At 63.9% G+C, this 16336-nt stretch overlaps 1 protein-coding gene across 2 annotated transcripts in view; it reads right to left on the reverse strand.

Moving 5' to 3' along the window:
* The window catches only part of LOC117643904 (DNA N6-methyl adenine demethylase), a 57289-nt gene that overhangs the window by 32227 nt on the left and 8726 nt on the right, over positions 1-16336 (reverse strand). The gene's annotated exons all lie outside the window — the stretch shown is intronic.

A 16336-nucleotide genomic window follows, 5' to 3' on the forward strand; every position in this document is an offset into this window, starting at 1 on the left:
GGTCAGTGCAGTGCAGTGTGTGCGCCGCTCCAGATAAAGCACCCCGTAAGCCCCTGTGCTGCCGCCCCGGCCTGCCGCCCCGCAGCACCGCGTCGAACAATGTCGACCACTATCGCAAGTGTCCGCCACGCGCCTATATGCATTTGCGGCCAAAATGTGCCACGCGCCGAAATTCCCCCCGTTTTCCCGAGGCCCGTCAGGGAGCAGGTCGAGCCGGAGAGGCTCTCTAGTGGCGGCAGGTGATGGCCAACAGGAGGAACTGTGGGACTCTAATCCTGGACTGGCTGACGGACTGACGGACGCCGCTGTCAGCACGCGTCGGCCGAACAAGCCACTGCTCTCAGGAAGAAATCGGAGGAAATCCAACCAATTTCCAACCCCTCGCCTCTCACGGCCGAGTCCGGCTAGTCGCCGGGCAGTGGGGTGGTTCCACACACCGCGCTGTCGTCGCCCTGTCTCACTCGCACCCACGGCGCGCGCCGAACGGTGCGAGAGAGACGGAGCGGCGATAGCACTCGGGGCGGCGGGACATGACGTCGCACTACGGAATCCACTCTGCCGCGTTGCCTCGTTCGACGTGGTTCGGCGAGGAACACGGGCCTGGCCGAGGGCAGAGACTGCGCCAAACAGCAGTGAGGCCCATCTCCGGTCTCAGGAAACAATTAGCGGCCCCCGATCATCGGCGCGCAATCCACGCTGGAAACGCTAAAAACAGCCTGGAAACAGCGGGGGCTCTCGACAACCCCGGCCCAGCCGCCCAGCAGCACAAAGGCGGCCAGAGGGAAGCAATCGCGCTGCTGCGCAGTGCGCTGGACCAGCACGAGGCACTCTTGTTCCTGCACGCGGCTCTCTAGGCGCAACCGAGCACGGCGACGACGTCGACCAGCTGTCCCGAGGAAATCCGTTGCACCTCGCCGCCATGCCGGCCCTACCGCCATCCAGGGCCACGACGGCGGCGGCTGCGTGCACGCAAACCCATCATTGCAGCCCCTCCCTCCCCTCCCCCCGCACTCCTTGAGAAAAAGAAAGCAAGGCCACCGAGACCCCGGAATTATGAGGGGTCCGTGCGGGGCGGGGCGGGGCGGCGGGGCCCAGCCCAGAGGGGGCGTACTCCCCCGCCTCCCAGACCACTCTCCCCCTCCGCGCGTGCCGGCGCGTGCCGCCGCCGGCGTGGCTGGCGTGGCGCGGCGTGGCTGTCTGCGTGGCGGCCAGGTGTCCGTCCCGACGACGAGCAGGCGGAGCAGGCCAGCAGGCCGGCTGGGAAGTCAGCCGCCTTTTGCAGACCGGGGCTGCAGCGGTAGCGGTGGTTGCAGCGCAGCGGCAGTGGGTGCTGGCTGCACTGCCGCACAATGGGGATGCCTGGCCGTGGCCGTGGCAGCCCTGGCCCGCCCTGGCCAGACAAAGCGCCCAAGAACACTGTCGCTCTCGGGGCTCATCCTGACGGGGACGTCTGTCATCCGGACGCCGAACCCGCCGGCCCTGACCCTGACCGCCAACGGCCTGGCCCAGCCTGGCCCGGGGGCCCGGCCGAATCCGCATTGCACACACGACACCGCATCGGCGAGGGACGCCACTGCAACGCCACTGCAACGCATCCGTTACGCAACGCTGGAGCCAGCCGGCGACGTCGACGCGCGCGATCGAATGCCGCCATCGGCGTCACCGCGAAGGGCTTCCAGCCCCCCTTTTGAAACAGACAGACAGGCAGGGGGGTCGTCGGGCGTCGAGTCCGCCCCAGACGACGAGTCGAAAAATAAAAATCAGTTCCATTCCTGAGTCGCAGTGCAAAATGGCGCGCGAACGGGCGAGGCTGTGGCGTGGCGAGGCTGGCACGAGCGGACCGAAGATAGCCGCCGGATCGATATCGCACCAAGACAGACAGACAGACGGACGGACGGACGGACGGGCAGACAGACAGACAGACGGAAGTCCGCCGGACGCGCCGTGTGTCGGACGGCAGGAGGACCTGACGACAAAAGGATCTTTCTGTCTAAATTATTTTGCCCCTAACGAACGTCACCTGTCAGGTGAGGACGCGGCGCACACGGCGTCTCTCTCTTCTCCGGGAGTGGGGAGGGCCAGGGGCGGCCACTGGAAGTGGAAATAGACGGCGTGCGAACCGCGACACCGTATCTCTCCTGTCCGAAGCGCACCTGGGCAAATTGCTACTCAGCGAGTGTGTCATCGCGCTGTCTCTCTCGCACGTACACGGCCACGCCCCGCGAGTGCGAGAGAGACGCAGCGAGACTCTGGACGAATCAGTCCGGCTTGCTCCCTCACCCGTTCGTTCAGGTGACAAAGCACCCGGAGGGCTAATCCCCACCCACGCGTCGCTTTGACGAGTGCGCGCCGAGCCGGCCGGCCAGTCTGCGAGTGTACCCGCGTCTACCCCAACCAGCCCGCGCAACGCGCCGCGTGTTACTGCCAAGCCCATCAAAACCACAACACAAGGGCGTCGTCGATGTCGATGATACATCAAAGTTGGGAATAAATAAATGTTTTCCGGGCGCGGCGCACGGCATGGCGGTGGGTGGGCGCTGCCGAGGGCTTCGTACTTCCAATTTTAACGTGACAGGCTGGATATGAAAAGGAGTGCTGCGCCTGACAGCCCCGAAATGCAGCGCCAAGTGGCGTCATCAAACAGCGAGCCCTGCAGGCCCTGCGAGCCCTGCAAGCCCTGCGAGCCCTGCAGGGCCACCGAGGCAGCCCGCCGGCCACCATCCCATCGCGGCCCTTGGCTTCCCTGGACAACGAAACCGATACCACCGTCGTTATCGCAAGGGAAAACTCGGTGGCGTCGCAGTCTTCCAAATTTTCGCCCCGACAGACGGCAGCCGACTCTCCGCGAGGAGAGAGCACAGGGCACTCGCTGTCAGTGGGACCGAGCTTCGGCCGCGCTTCGCTCCACGAGTCTCGGCGGACGCGGCGGTGGCAGACGCACTCCCACCAACGCATTTCATTCGCAAATTTGCTCTGCTAACTCAATGCCGGCGCACGGCGTATTTCGGCCGTAATCAGGAAATGGCAACGGTGATGAGACCCGGGCCGCGCGGCGCGCGGCGGTCATCTGCACCAGTCGGCGCTGCACGTCGGCTCGCCTACCGGGGACTTCGTCGAGGGGGTTGCCTACAGAGTGAAATCTTCAAAATAAGGGAAAAGGGAAAGTTTTCCCTGAAACCATGCGCAGTAACCATTTTGGCTCATTCAAACCGCCGAGAAGAGTAAGGCGGCCGTCTCTCTCTCTCTCTCTTTCCCTCTAACAGTCTCCAACGCTGGCAAATAAAATAAGACGGGTGTAAAAATAAAAGACGCAGTGGTGAACACAGCGGCGGCCCGGCAGTCTGGCAACGCCGCGGGGCCGGCGGCATGGTCGGCGGGAGGCGGCGGCGACGACGCTCCGGACGGCAACGCAGGGCTGCGCAGGGCTGCGCAGGGCGAGGCGGCGAGGCGGCGGGGTGGAGGGGGGAGGGGAGGGGGTCGCTGCAAGGGGTGGTGCCGATGCAGCCCCCTCCTCTCCCCGCAGCCCGGCCCCGCCCCGCCTCAGCCCCGCGAGGTGTGTGACCAGGTACCGAGGCGCACCACGCCGGGCACCACGCCCTGAACGCCTTGGACTTGAAGCTTCAAGGGGGTGGTGCACCGTGGTGGGGTTCCCTGGCCGATAACGTCGCGGCCCATTGGGTTGCAACGTGGCGAGCTTCCCTGGGGACGCCGCCTGCCAGAGCATGCCGCCGCCTCTCTTGGCCGCGTGCCCCCGCGGGTAGGCCGGCGGGCCCCGCGGGTAGTCGGGGGTACGTAGTCCTGGGGGGCAGCCCCGTGAGCCGGCCGGCGGCTGGCGGTGGCGGTCGGGGCCGCGCGCGTCGGCATCAAGATAGCCACTTCATTACAGTGGCTGCGCGGCCCCACCGCCACAGCCCCACGGCCAGGGTCTAGGCTAGCTTGGCCAGTTTGGCCAGCTCTAGCGTCTAGGGTGACTCACCATGTCACTACACCGCTTGGCCGGGCAATCGATCCGTTTTTCTCCTACTTTTCCTTCCCATCCCATCGCATCCCGGTCGGCCTTTGTAAGCCTCCCCCGCCCCACCCCTCGCCCGGCGTGGCCGGCGTGGCCCGGCGTGGCGTCCGTGTGTCTGCCCGGCTGCCCGCCGCCGCCCTGCCCCGCCCCACCGTGTGTTCGCCAGTCGGGCAGGCAGCCAGGCAGCCGGCCGGCCCGAGCAGGCAGGCAGCCAGCAGGCAGACAGACAGACGGGCAGTCGGACGGAGCAGCCTCCCTTAGCAGCGGGGCAGCCTTGGCGATGCCTAGGCCAAGCCGTACCGGCAGGCAGCACACTGTAGGCAGCCGGCAGCAGCAGGCGAGGCACAGCCAAGCAGGCGCAACCCGAGCGCACCACTCGGCAACCGCGCATTTCCGCCTCAGCCAGGACTCGCGCGCGCGCGCATGTGTGTGTGTACGTGTGTGTGTACACTGCACCACCGCCACCACTATGGCCGCCGTGCAGCTACGCCACGCCACGGCGTCGCGCACCCCGCCCGGCAGCGCCAGGCACGCCAGGCCGCGCTCGGCCAGCTGGTCTGCGTTGCCTATTTGGCAAAAGTGTAGAGAATTGATCGGGACGGCTGCGCTGCAGCGCTGGGCTGCGCGCCGGCCGGCGAGGGTGCCTGCCACTGGCCAAAATTTAATCCGAAAAATTTGACGGAGTTTAGACCGTGCCCCCTCAGGTCTTGCGTCAACTTTAAAACTACCTCAGGTCTTTTTCAGAAAATAAAATTCATTAAAAATTTAAATTATGTAAATTGGGACGGGCATTTTGATAAAGGTAGTAGCTGAGAATTTAATTTGATCAAAGCACTTGCAGCTGGCTGGACTGTCGGACCCTGGAGAGCGAGGGACCCGCGTTCCGTCGTCCGACTCACGCACGCGACATACCGTCGTCCAGAAAAAGCGAGCCACCCGACTGCCACGTACTCCGTAATTTAGGAGCGCAATACACTCCCCGGTCGCCCTCCAGGATCCCGGCCTGCAGGACGACGCCGAGCCTTGGACGCCTTGCCGCGAACATCCCCTTGACGTGCCTCACAGAGCCTCACAGAGCCTCGCAGAGAGACGCCACCGCCGCCTCGGCCTAAGCCTGCGGGAATCGATAGAGGTACGTAACCTACCCGGCCGGGCCGGCCACCGCGGCCACGCCAAGCCGGCGAGGCCCGGCCGGCAGGCCCGGCAGGCCGCGCCGAAACGAGTAGGGGTTGCGGGGGGAGGGGGAGCATCGCGACCCCTGTTGTGGGGGCGACGCCCTCGGTGACCCATATAGGAGGGGGATGGGGCCTTCGGGCTTTCACTCTCGCTGCAGCGCGTGCCCCCGGCAGCCCCCGGCAGCCCCCGGCAGCCCCCGGCAGCCCCCGGCGGGGCGCCACGCCGTCGCCAGCGCCAGCCAGCCAGCCAGCGCCCTTCACTTTCCCTCTCTTGGCGCCGCTCCCTTCTATCCCGCTTCTATCTTCCTTCTATCTCATCCCGTGGATCTATCCCGCTCCCCCACTCCGCCCTCCTCCTTTTCCGATCCAATAACTCCCCTTCACCCTCTTCACCCTGTTCGTCCGATAGCGGATTTTGGTCCGCGCGGCCGCTCCACTTTCGCCTCCGCTTTCTCTTTTTTCGGAAAATGAATGTGACTTTGGGACGGGCGTGTTATGACGCGTGACGGTTCCTCTCGGCCGCCTTCGCGGTCCGGGGCCAGCAGCCCTTGGCTCGCCTTCGCCTTGGCTCTCGGCTCTAAGGCGCTCGCGCTCTTCATAAAAGCAGCCGGAAAATCTCGCCGGGATATTGCTTCTCCGCGGCAATATTACAAGCGGGGCGGCCCCCGCGGCCCCGCCGTGCCCTTCGCGGGGCTCGCCAGGTCTCGTCGTGTCGTCCGAACGCACCGCCTGCCTGGCGGTCACGTCACATACTGTATGACAACGCCAAATTAACCCGCAGTCTTTCACTAGACCCTCCTTGGGCGCGCTCCTCGGGCTTTCCCCGGACAGCCCTTCACTTGAAGCAACCCGGCGCTGGCAGCGGCGCAAAATTTTTCTGGCGACGTCGGCAGTGGCACGCGGCACGCAGCAGTAGTTGGGGGTGGCGGCGGTGGCGGCGGAGGCCGTCGCGGCACTATGGCGACGTCGCCATGGTAACGCCGTCGGCTCCGCGTGCTGTGCGGTGCTGTGCGCTCCGCCATCCTCTGACGCACCCTGCCCTGCCCTGCCCGCCCTGCGTAGGGCTGCCGAGGCTAGCAGAGGCTGCACTGGCACGACGGGCACGACGGGCACCCAGCGCTCGACAGTGCCGCCACGGCGCGCCACGGCCTGCATCCGGCGGCCCAAACACGTGCAGAGCTAGACGTCGCCCAGACTGTAATGACCCATTCACCGTGTGCTTCCAGAGCGGCCTCCAGCGGCAGACACGTCGCGCCGTCTCTCTCGCACCCACGGGGCGTCCCGCAGGGGCGCGAGAGAGACAGAGCGACGAATCAGCCGACTGCCGCTTCCAGGGCAAAAAAGGGGCGGACAAAGCGATAGGAGTGCCGTCGTCCGGGTTCCCGTTCTCAAAGGCTCCACGGCCTCAACGACTTTCCTTCCAAATGTATACGCTGCTCCCGTTTCGCATGGTAATGCCCCACGACATAGTCGCCGGCGTGCTGTGCGCTGCACTGCGAGTCCCGCGGCAACAGCTCATCAAAGCCTTCGCCTGGACGAGAATAAATCATGCATTGACGCGGTAAAAAAAATGGGACTAGAGCCGCGGACTAGTCGGCTTCGCCCAGCTTCGGCCAGCTTCGGCCGGCGGGAAGGGTTAGCCGCTCTCGGAGAACAATGACACACGGCACTAGGCCTTCGCTGGCCTTTGCCTGCCTTTGCCTGCCCCGCACAAAGGGGCCAAAAAAAGAGGAGAGAGGAACGGGTTCCGCCACCAATGCAGCACGATGCAGCGCGGTGCAGCGCGGTGCAGCCCGCCGATGCACTTGGCAAAAGGTGGATCAGCCTCGCATTGCCTTGCATTAGCCTGGGGCAAAGGGGATCCAACAGCAACAAAAAAGTATTCGCCAGGCTGCATGTCTAACTGCATAACGCTGGTAACGGGCGTTGGAGTGGCCTCGACGGCCACCTCACTCCCACCGTCACTCTCACTCACGCCTCCTGGATGGTGCACTGCAAAAACTCAGTACAGTTTCATGGAAAAAGCACCGACCATACGTAAATACTGGTTGCTCGTTGGCTCTCACGTCAACTGACGTCGTCTCGTCAATGAAGGTACGGACTGTCATGGTAAATAATTGACGAGACATGTTCCACACTTTTTTCTACCAGTGTGCGCTGGAGGCAGACTCCGGCCCAAGGTTCAGACACCCCTTTCGATTCTGCAAGCGGTGTGCTCCGGGCGAGGGAGGTGAGACCCGGGGTCGGAGGCAGGGGAGGCAACTTCTAGGAAATGAGTGGGAGGGGGAGGGGGGGGGGAAGGGGTACGGCATGTCTGCGGGGACTGAGGGGCGGAGTGGCGGGGCGGCCGCGAGGGGTCGGTGCGCCAAATTCCTCGAAATCCTGGAGTGGCGGTGATGGCATGCCCGGGTATGCCCGCCTTGGTCGCTGCCCCGGCCCGCCCTCCAGGACTCCAGGATCGTCAAGGACTCCAGGACACACCCCGCCGACGACGCGTCGCATGGGAAGGCCAATTCTCATAAGCCTTCGGGGGGCGAATAACAAAGTCGAAGGCGGTATCTTATTATTACGCTGGCGAAAACGGAAAAAAACAGCGAACCGTGGAGTCGGGTCGGGGCCTCCTTGGCGGACGGCGCCGTGCAGCGCGGAGGGCGACACGCCGTGAATGGACGCACGGCGGGCACGGCGTCTGCCAGCTGAATGGCGCGGACAACACGAAAGGGTGCGGCCGGGCGGCCAGGCCCAGGCCGGCCTAGGGGAGGGTCCGGCCGTCATTTGAATAAGTAATGCGGCCTCGCAGGTTACCCTCAAAACACATCCTCCGCGTCGTGGGGAACCCGCCGTTGGGGCAGGTCGCGGAGGGCGGGGGCCGGTGGGGGCCCGGCAGGGCCCTCGGGGGGGCTTTCGCCGACACCCTGCCCCCACCGCCTTTCTCTCGCTGTCTCTCTCTCGCTCGCCGAGTCCGAGAAAGACCCGGCCGGCGGCACTACTACGCTACGCCGCTGCGCTAGTCGCACGCTAGGCACCGCCGTGCCGGCTAGGCCTTCCGCGCCACAGTCGCGACCGCCGCGGAGTCTAGCCCAGGATGACAGGCGCTGTGCTGGCGCTGCGACGCGCTGCGACGCCACACTGCCAAAGCGTGGCCACGGCGTCCGTCGCGTCTCGCGTCAAGTCTGATTGGAGCGTGCGCGAGTCAAGGCGGCGCACGAGGCGGGGTCACGCGCACGCCACGGCCGTGCACGCCGGACACGCGAGCCCCAAATTTCCAGTGACATTCTGCGGCAATCAGCTTTACCCTGTTTACCCCCACCACGACCCTCTCTCCCTCCACTCCGCTCCACTCCCTCTCTCTCGCACCCGTGGGGCGTTCCGCAAGGCGGGCGGAAACCCTGTTCGGAATCAGCCGCTGCAGTGTCCTGCGATGCAACCGCCGCCGCTCCGCCCCGCCGGCCGCCGCACTCCAATTTTAATTAATTCGATATTGGCTTATATTTCCGGCGACAAAGCAGGCCGTACAAATTTGCACGCCAAGACCACCGCCGGCGCCGAGCGGCTGATGAGCACCCTGTCTCTCTCGCGCCCCCACGGGACGCCTCACGGCAGCGACAGAGAGGAAACGATCCTCCGGCCTCCGGCAGCCCAAAGCCAGCCAGGCCGAGGCCAGGCCGAGGCCAGGCCCTGGCCAGGGGACAGGAAATTAAAATGATAGCGTCCCGCCAGACCTAGCCCACCCCTGGCAGGCCCAGCGCCGTCCAGCGGCTCGACGGACCCTCGCCTGGCCCAGGCCTGGCCCTGCCCGTCCCCAGCGGACCCGGTGGTGCCGGCGCGCCGCGGTCGCGAGGCATTCTGACCTACGCGCCGTCCACCCCGCCCCGCCCCGCCACTGACCGGTGCGCGCATCCCCTGCCCTGACTTATGGCCGGTCCCTGGGGCACGCACCCCACCCCGCCCCGCCACCCCCACCACCGCGGGCGCGCACGTGCTATGGCAGGCTTCGGCGTGCTTCGTCGTGCTTCGCCCCACCCCACCACTGACTCAGCCCAGCCACCCCTTCCTGAGTCACTGGCGGGCTGATTCCGCACACGACGCTCCGTCTCTCTCGCACCCAAGCGGGACTTCCCCCGAGTGCGAGAGAGACAGAAAGCCCAGTTCGCCGTGCAGGGCGAGCAGGGGCGCGTCGCGGACGAGAGACGCGCCCGCTCGGCGCTAGCGGCGCGCCACGTGTTTTGACCTTTACCCGGCAAAAGCAAAAGCGGCCTGAATCACACACGGAGTCAGTCGAGTCACCGGAACAGTCATCCCGCAACCCCCGGCGAGGCGAGTCATCCGGCAAGTCCGTCACGTTTTCCACCAAGAGAAAATTTTAAGTTTTGATTTTCATTGCAGAGACTAGAATGCAATCGTAAAGGGAAAAAATAACACTTTTTTTGACAGCGTTTTTGGGCTGAGACTGTGACATGCGGATCCACGTGCGCGACTGCCACCTCGTGCACACTCGATTCGCTGTCCTTGTTCCACACGAGGGCGGCTGCCCGCCCAATCACGGGGCGGCCGTTGCGCAACACACACTCTCTCTCTCTCTCTCTCTCTCTCTCTCTCTCTCTCTCACTCATTCACTCACACGATCCGTCCGAAAAAGTTGCCTGGCTCGCAGACGTGGTATGTATGTACTCAGTGGTACCGTTCGGTCGGAACAAAGCCAGCCAGGCAGGGGTTGTTCTCCGAAGTGCTCTTCGCCCTCTTGCTCAGAGGCGAACCTACTCGACCATCCGTGCTCCCCCGGGCCCCTTGTGCCCCTGACGCCCCTCGGGCCTTGAGCCCCTCATGGTCCATTGGCTGGCACGCGTGGCACGCGCGCTTCGGGGAAAAGGTAATACCGGGATGAGCGAAGCTGTGTTGATATTGTGCCAGGTACGGTGCGGGCGGACCGTAGGGACACCGCGGGGGGAGGGGAGGGGAAGGGGCCGCGGATTTGGGACTTGACTCATATCGAAAGCAGTGTGGCGTGATCCGTGTCGTATAGAAGAGGTGAATACGAGCGGAAAAGTCCGCGCCAAAACGCCAAAATCGTATCGGCCGAGGCGGCGGGGAGGGTGGAGCAACCGTGAGGGAGCGACGGGGACAGAATGATGAGGTGAAAAGCAGTCGAACCGAGAAAAGGCGGACGCCGGCAGAGTGACAGAGAAACGTGGCGAACGGGGATGGGGAGAGAGAGAGAGAGAGAGAGAGAGAGAGAGAGAGAGAGAGAGAGAGAGAGAGAGAGAGAGAGAGAGAAAGAGAGGAGAGGATCGAAGCTTTAGAAACAGGTCAGGCGTAGCGCTAGCACGTGTCGTGTCGAACACGGTCCGGCAGCCCCCCCTTCCCCCGCCCCTCTAGCGCGCAATATTTACCGAGAATGTTGAACACGAATTGAACATTCGGCGTGTACCACACTGTGCCACACTGTGCCGCGCTCCGACAGGGATGAGCATATCGACCGTTCGAGCAGCAGCCGAGCAGCGCTTGTTATCGCCATGGTAACGGAACGCGGCGGGCTTGCCTGGGCTGGCTGGGGCACCAACGGGGTTGTTAATGGGAGGAGGCGGGGGTAGTACTCCACTAATAGGGGGGGAGGGGGTAGAACCTCGAGCACACGAATTGGTTCGCCTTTTTTTACCTGCCGACATTTCCAGCCGATCCCATCGGATCTCTCTTCGGCAGCGACAGAGAAAGACCCCGACACCGCTAACAAGATGGCGCACTCCGCCGAGAAAAAGTTGGAATCAATGGGAGAATGTCTTGTACATTGAGTGGGCCTCTCTCGCAAACCGCCACCGCCACTCTGCGCCACTCGGCCGGAGAGGCCGGGCACAACTTTCTGACCCATCCATTAATTAAATCCCAAAAGGTTTCGGACCGGGAATTCCCTGGCGCCCTGTCCCGCCCTGTCCCGCGCAGGCCCGGCAGACCGCGCGCGAATTTACGAGGCCCCGCGGGGACGCGAACCCGGGCCCCAATCAGGGAACTAAATTTACAACTTAAGCGCGCGGCAGCCTCTTTTTTTCTTCTTCCCCTTCTTTTCCTCCTCCTTCTTCTTCTTTTCCCCTTCAACCCCTCGCGGTTCATTCCGACTTTCCAGGAGAAGCGGGGGCGTAATAACAGGCATTCCTTCATGATTCAATATCCAGCACGTCTAAAAAGCTTCACTTCCAATGTCCAATAGCCCCCCCCCTCCCCCTCCACCCGTCCTGGCTGTTTGTACCCCGAGGTATGTGCGCAGGCACGTCGCTACCCTCTGGGCGCCCTCCCCGATCGAAATCACGGGTGCCGCCGCTTCGGCCGCCTCGCCGCATACATGCCGCCACCGCAGCGCCTCCAAGACGCCAAGACGCGCGGGGGCATCGGACGGCACCAATCACAACTTCTTCGTCTCATTACACTTTCCAACTTCTCCAAGAGCGAGACAAAGGAGAAAGACAGAGGGAGGGAGGGAGAGAGGAGAGCTCCTTCGGCCACGACGGCGGCCTCCTCCGCGTCCACGTGGACACACTTGAGCCGCGCGCGCACAACTTTTCTAGAAACCGCTTCTCGCGAAATTGCTCCGTCCGTCGACGACAATCGAAAGTGAAAGGAGGGGGAGGGGGTGGGGGAGATGGAGAACTGATGACAATGCATGAAAAACACGACGAGATAGTTCCAAGTTCACATGGCAGCCAAAACAACAGCAAGTTTTAGAGGACAGTAAAAGCTCGCGTGACATTTTGAGACACGCGGTCGCGAGCCCCTTTTTTTTCCGCGCAAAGGCAGCGACTAAACGGTCCCGGACCGCGTCTCACCGTCCCGGATGGGCCCCGGATGGTCCGGGACGATCCGGGCTGATATCCTGTGTCATCGTCCAAGATGACGAGCCAGACGGAGGGGGTTGGGGCACAGTCAGATTGACAGCCTGGGGGCTGCGTCGTGTCCCCCCCCCCTCCCCCGCCCCGCTCGAGGCCGCGCTGAGATTACGCCCTAACGAGATTGACGCCTGGCGATAGTGCGTGCCTTGCGTGCCCCACCCCGCCAAGGAGGCCGCCAGCATCGCCAATTTTTCAGCGTGTTCCCGCCGCCGGTTACTGCCGGTGTCGCCGGCAAAATATGTGGCTCCCCCTCCCTAATAATTCGCGGTGCGTCTCCGCGCGATGGACGGGCCGCCGAAAAAGAGAGAAAAGAGGACGGCTTCAGGGCCCCGCAGTCTGGGTGGCGCGGCGGCGCGGCGAGGCGTGGTCGCGTGGTCGGGCCGCCCCACCCCCTCCGCCCCTCTCCCGAGGCGACCCCCACCCCCAGCAGGCCGGGCCAGGGCGGCCTGAGCGGCCTGGGCCGTCGAATCGTGAAATTCGATAATATTCGCGGAGTGCGTCGGTGACGATGGCCAAGTGGCGCAAGACGGAGAGGCGGAGATGAACGGCCCACACCGCGTCCCCCTCCCCCCCCCCTTCCAGCCCCCAGTAGAGGTGACCGAGGCAGGGCCGAGCCAGGCAGGGCCGGCGTGGCACGCGGGACAATGACTCTTCTGCCAAACCCCGGTACGGCTTGGGCCTGCCGCGGGGGTGGCTGACCGGGGGGGTTGCAAAAAGGGGGTGAGGCGTACGCACTGTTTACGGCGTGGAGGGGGTAGCGGGGCCCTCCACCCGCCCGGGGCCCGATGTGCCCACCACCCCGGGGACCACCACCCCACCGCGGCTTTGGGCTGGCGGGGCTGGCGGGGCTGGCCCCCTCCCTTGGCCCTGCAGTGACTCTCCCTTTCGTCGGGCAACGGCCTGTGCGCCCCCCACCCCGCCCCCCACCACGCCGCGCCCCCTCCGCCCACGCTCGCGCCCAGCCGCCGCGGATGCCTGGCACGGGGATGGGTGTTGTGTTTATGGTGGAAGTGGGTATATGGTCGCAAGTTCAAGTTCAGGACCGCGGCGCGCGCGGCCGGCTATTTCACAGCGCGGCGGCCGTGCGCGGCGCAGGGCGCAGGGCCCACGGGGCGCAGCGGGGAGGGCCAGGCCTCGGCCAGGGCGCAGGGCAGGCCGCGCCCTCGCGCTGCAGGGCGCACTGGCGCAGGGCGGCCATGGCGGCCAGGGCTCGCTGCACGCCGCCGCGGCACACACGCCGTTCAGCCTCTTGTGTACCTCCGGGTCGATCCCGGCCGACCGTCGGCGGTGTTGGCGGTGCAAGGACCACGCCCTGCGTCGACGCCCTGACGCCGTGCTGCCTCGAGGCTTCGAGTGGCAGCGCCGGCGCGGCCAGCACAGCCAGCGCCGCGACACTTCGACCCGTTCGGGTTCCTCCTTCGGACTCCTTCGGACCGGGTAGAGATCAGCGACCGCATTGCCCGCCGTGCTCGGCTAGCGTGGCTAGCGTCGCCGCGAGGTTTGCCTCTTCTATCGATCGCGCGGCGTGGCGGGGCGTGGCGCGGCGTGGCGTGGCGGGGCGTGGCGTGCTGCACCCTCCTCCTTACAACACCCCCTACCCTCCCCTCCTCCCCCAGACCACCACCGACACCCCGCCCCTCTCCCACCACCACGCTCGCCTCCCCTCCGATCTAAACTCTTGCCGAAGACGCGTGGCTGCCTGGCTGCCTGTCTGCCCGGCCGGCGGTACAGCCTCGCGCCCTTCTTTGTATCCGGAGTGCCGCCATTTATCACTGCCAGAGTGTCTGTGCTCACATTTGTGCGTTGCGGCAGGTCGCGGCGCCGAAGGGCTGCCGAAGGGCTGCCGAAGGGCTGCTGTCCCCTGGCCCTGGAGGGCCCTGGATCCGCGGGGGATGCGCCGCCCCGCGCCGCCCTTCGCGCCCCACGCCCTAGAGGGCCCCGGGCAAAAGGGATGACGAAGGGACGAGGGAGGGTGCGCCAGACCGAGCCAACCTCACAACTTGCCGGTGGTAACGACCCGTCACAACACAACGGAATATTAGTTAGGGCTTGCACTACTGTACTGCTTTCTCCGTGCTATGTACATATAATACAATACTTACCATGTGGGTTAGGTTAGTAAGGGTTAGTATAGCATTCGGTTAGACAACAGCTAACTACGGTCGACCAAGAAATTTCGTATAAATATCAAGAGGGTTAGGTTTCTGATACTTATACTACTCATCTCCAGGTCGTCTAACTACGATTGTTAGTATAAATTGTTAGTACATGAGGGTTAGTAATGGGTTAATATGGGGTTAGTTCAAAAATTAGTAAAGTGCGAGAGCATGCATGATGAGGTGGGGTTAAATGGGGTTAGTTGAAAAATTAGTCAAATGCGAGAGCATGCATGAGGAGGTGATGTTATGAAAACCTTATATCTAGAGTGCGCGTATGCGTCGGTTGCAATGAGTGCAAATAAGTACCAGGTACGAGTAAGTGCAATACTGTAACTCGTTCCGAAAAGTATTGTGGCCGGAAATCGTCCAAGCAGCAGCAGAGTTCGAATGATGCCTTCCGGTGAAGTCGACGTGTCTGTCCCTCTGCGCAAGGGCTAACTGCGACATCCAGGTCTGCACTATCCACCCCCCGTTAAACATTCACAAAGCGTTCCACACGGTTCCACCGGCCGCGGTGCACTTGGATCGGCCTTTAACAATGCATGCGCCGGAGTGCAGATCAAGATTCTCCCAATACGTCGTCCGTTCGTCATTCATATTCACGCGTCACCTGTCACGGCCACGCGGGGACACGCCGTGCACGTCACGGACGCGTCACGGACACGTCAATGGCAGGCCGGCAATGCACGGCCATTGCTTATTAACGCGAGGCCAAGGGCAGCACGGCCATTCCACCCTCGGGGGACTTTCACTTCGCTGTGCAGCGAAAGCCCGTCGAAAGCGAAAACGAGAAGTCACTTTATAGCACCATTTCCCAGTTCCGAGCCTCCGTGACAGAGTGACGGCCGGGGTTGCACCGGGGCTGTGCACAGTCGTCCAGCGCCATTCTGTACATATTTGACTCGTTTGACTATTTCTGTAAAGTCACGTCGCAGTTATGAGAATTGAACAAAACAAGTAAAGTCGAATCGGTCAAATAAAGAGAAAATGGTCGAAACACGCTGGCCAAGAGTGCGGTCACAGGCGTTTACACGCACGCGGCGCGGTGACTCAAGTCGAGACAATCGTTCCTTTGACGTTTGCTAGTCTTTGGCAGCTCCTCCTGGCACCGCGTCAGACACCCCCGCCACGCCGCCGCGAGACGTGCACACTGTACGCAGTCTGAGGCGCCGTGCCGCGCCGCGCCTAGCGACGTCTTTGCCTTTGCCACAAGAGGCGACGAGAAGGGGCCCGCAAACCAGTAGAACGCCCAGCCCATCCCGCCAGGGAGCGCACTCCGAACTTCTGTCTCTCTCGCACGCACGTGGCGCCCCGCATGCTCCGCATGCTCGCCTGGGGTGCGAGAGAGACAGAGCGACGCGAAAGCGCTGTTCGGAAGCGGCCTGCAGGGGGCTCGCGGCTTGGCAGCTCCACTGATTGTACTGCATGCTAAACAGGATGCTCCAATAGAGGCAAAGCGTTCTGGCGGTGTCGCGCCAGCCCGCTCCAGCGGCAATACGGAAATTCCAGCGTGTCCAGAGGCACAGCCACCTTTTCAGTGACGCCCTGGGCGGGCCTCGGGCGATGCCGCGATGCCACGGCCTCGTCGGGGACTTTCCCGCGCGGACAACACTTGATTTAAAAACGCAGTGTTGATTGGAACAAATGGGTGGCAGTGCCATGGCAGTGGCGGCAGCAAGACCTCACCCTGGATGAGGGCAGCAATCACCGACAGGAAGCCGGCCGAAATCCCGACGAATCACGGCATGGCCGGCACGCACTCCGCGCGCTGCCGTGCCCTCGCCGCCGCAAAGCTACCCCTGTTCAGCGCGCCGCCGCCCTTCGCACAATTTCAGGCTGTTTTTCCGAGTGTCGCGCCGCCCGCTCGGGGGCCCGGTTAGGGGACGGCCGGGACGGGCGGGCGGGAAGCTCGGATTTGGGCCGAGTCCGGCTTAATTCAATCACCGACAGGATGTGCCATATAGACAGTGGGTCTCACGACCCCGTCCCCCGCGCCCCGCGCCGCACCCAGGCCAGGTTCATCGACGGCGAGCTCCGCGGCCGCGAGCACCGCGTCGACGGCGTCGACGAAGCACCGCCAGCCAGACTCGTTTGCATGGCTTTGATGCTGCA

Source organism: Thrips palmi, unplaced genomic scaffold, assembly GCF_012932325.1.
Source record: "Thrips palmi isolate BJ-2018 unplaced genomic scaffold, TpBJ-2018v1 HiC_scaffold_17, whole genome shotgun sequence".
NCBI classification, from domain to species: Eukaryota; Metazoa; Arthropoda; class Insecta; order Thysanoptera; family Thripidae; genus Thrips; species Thrips palmi.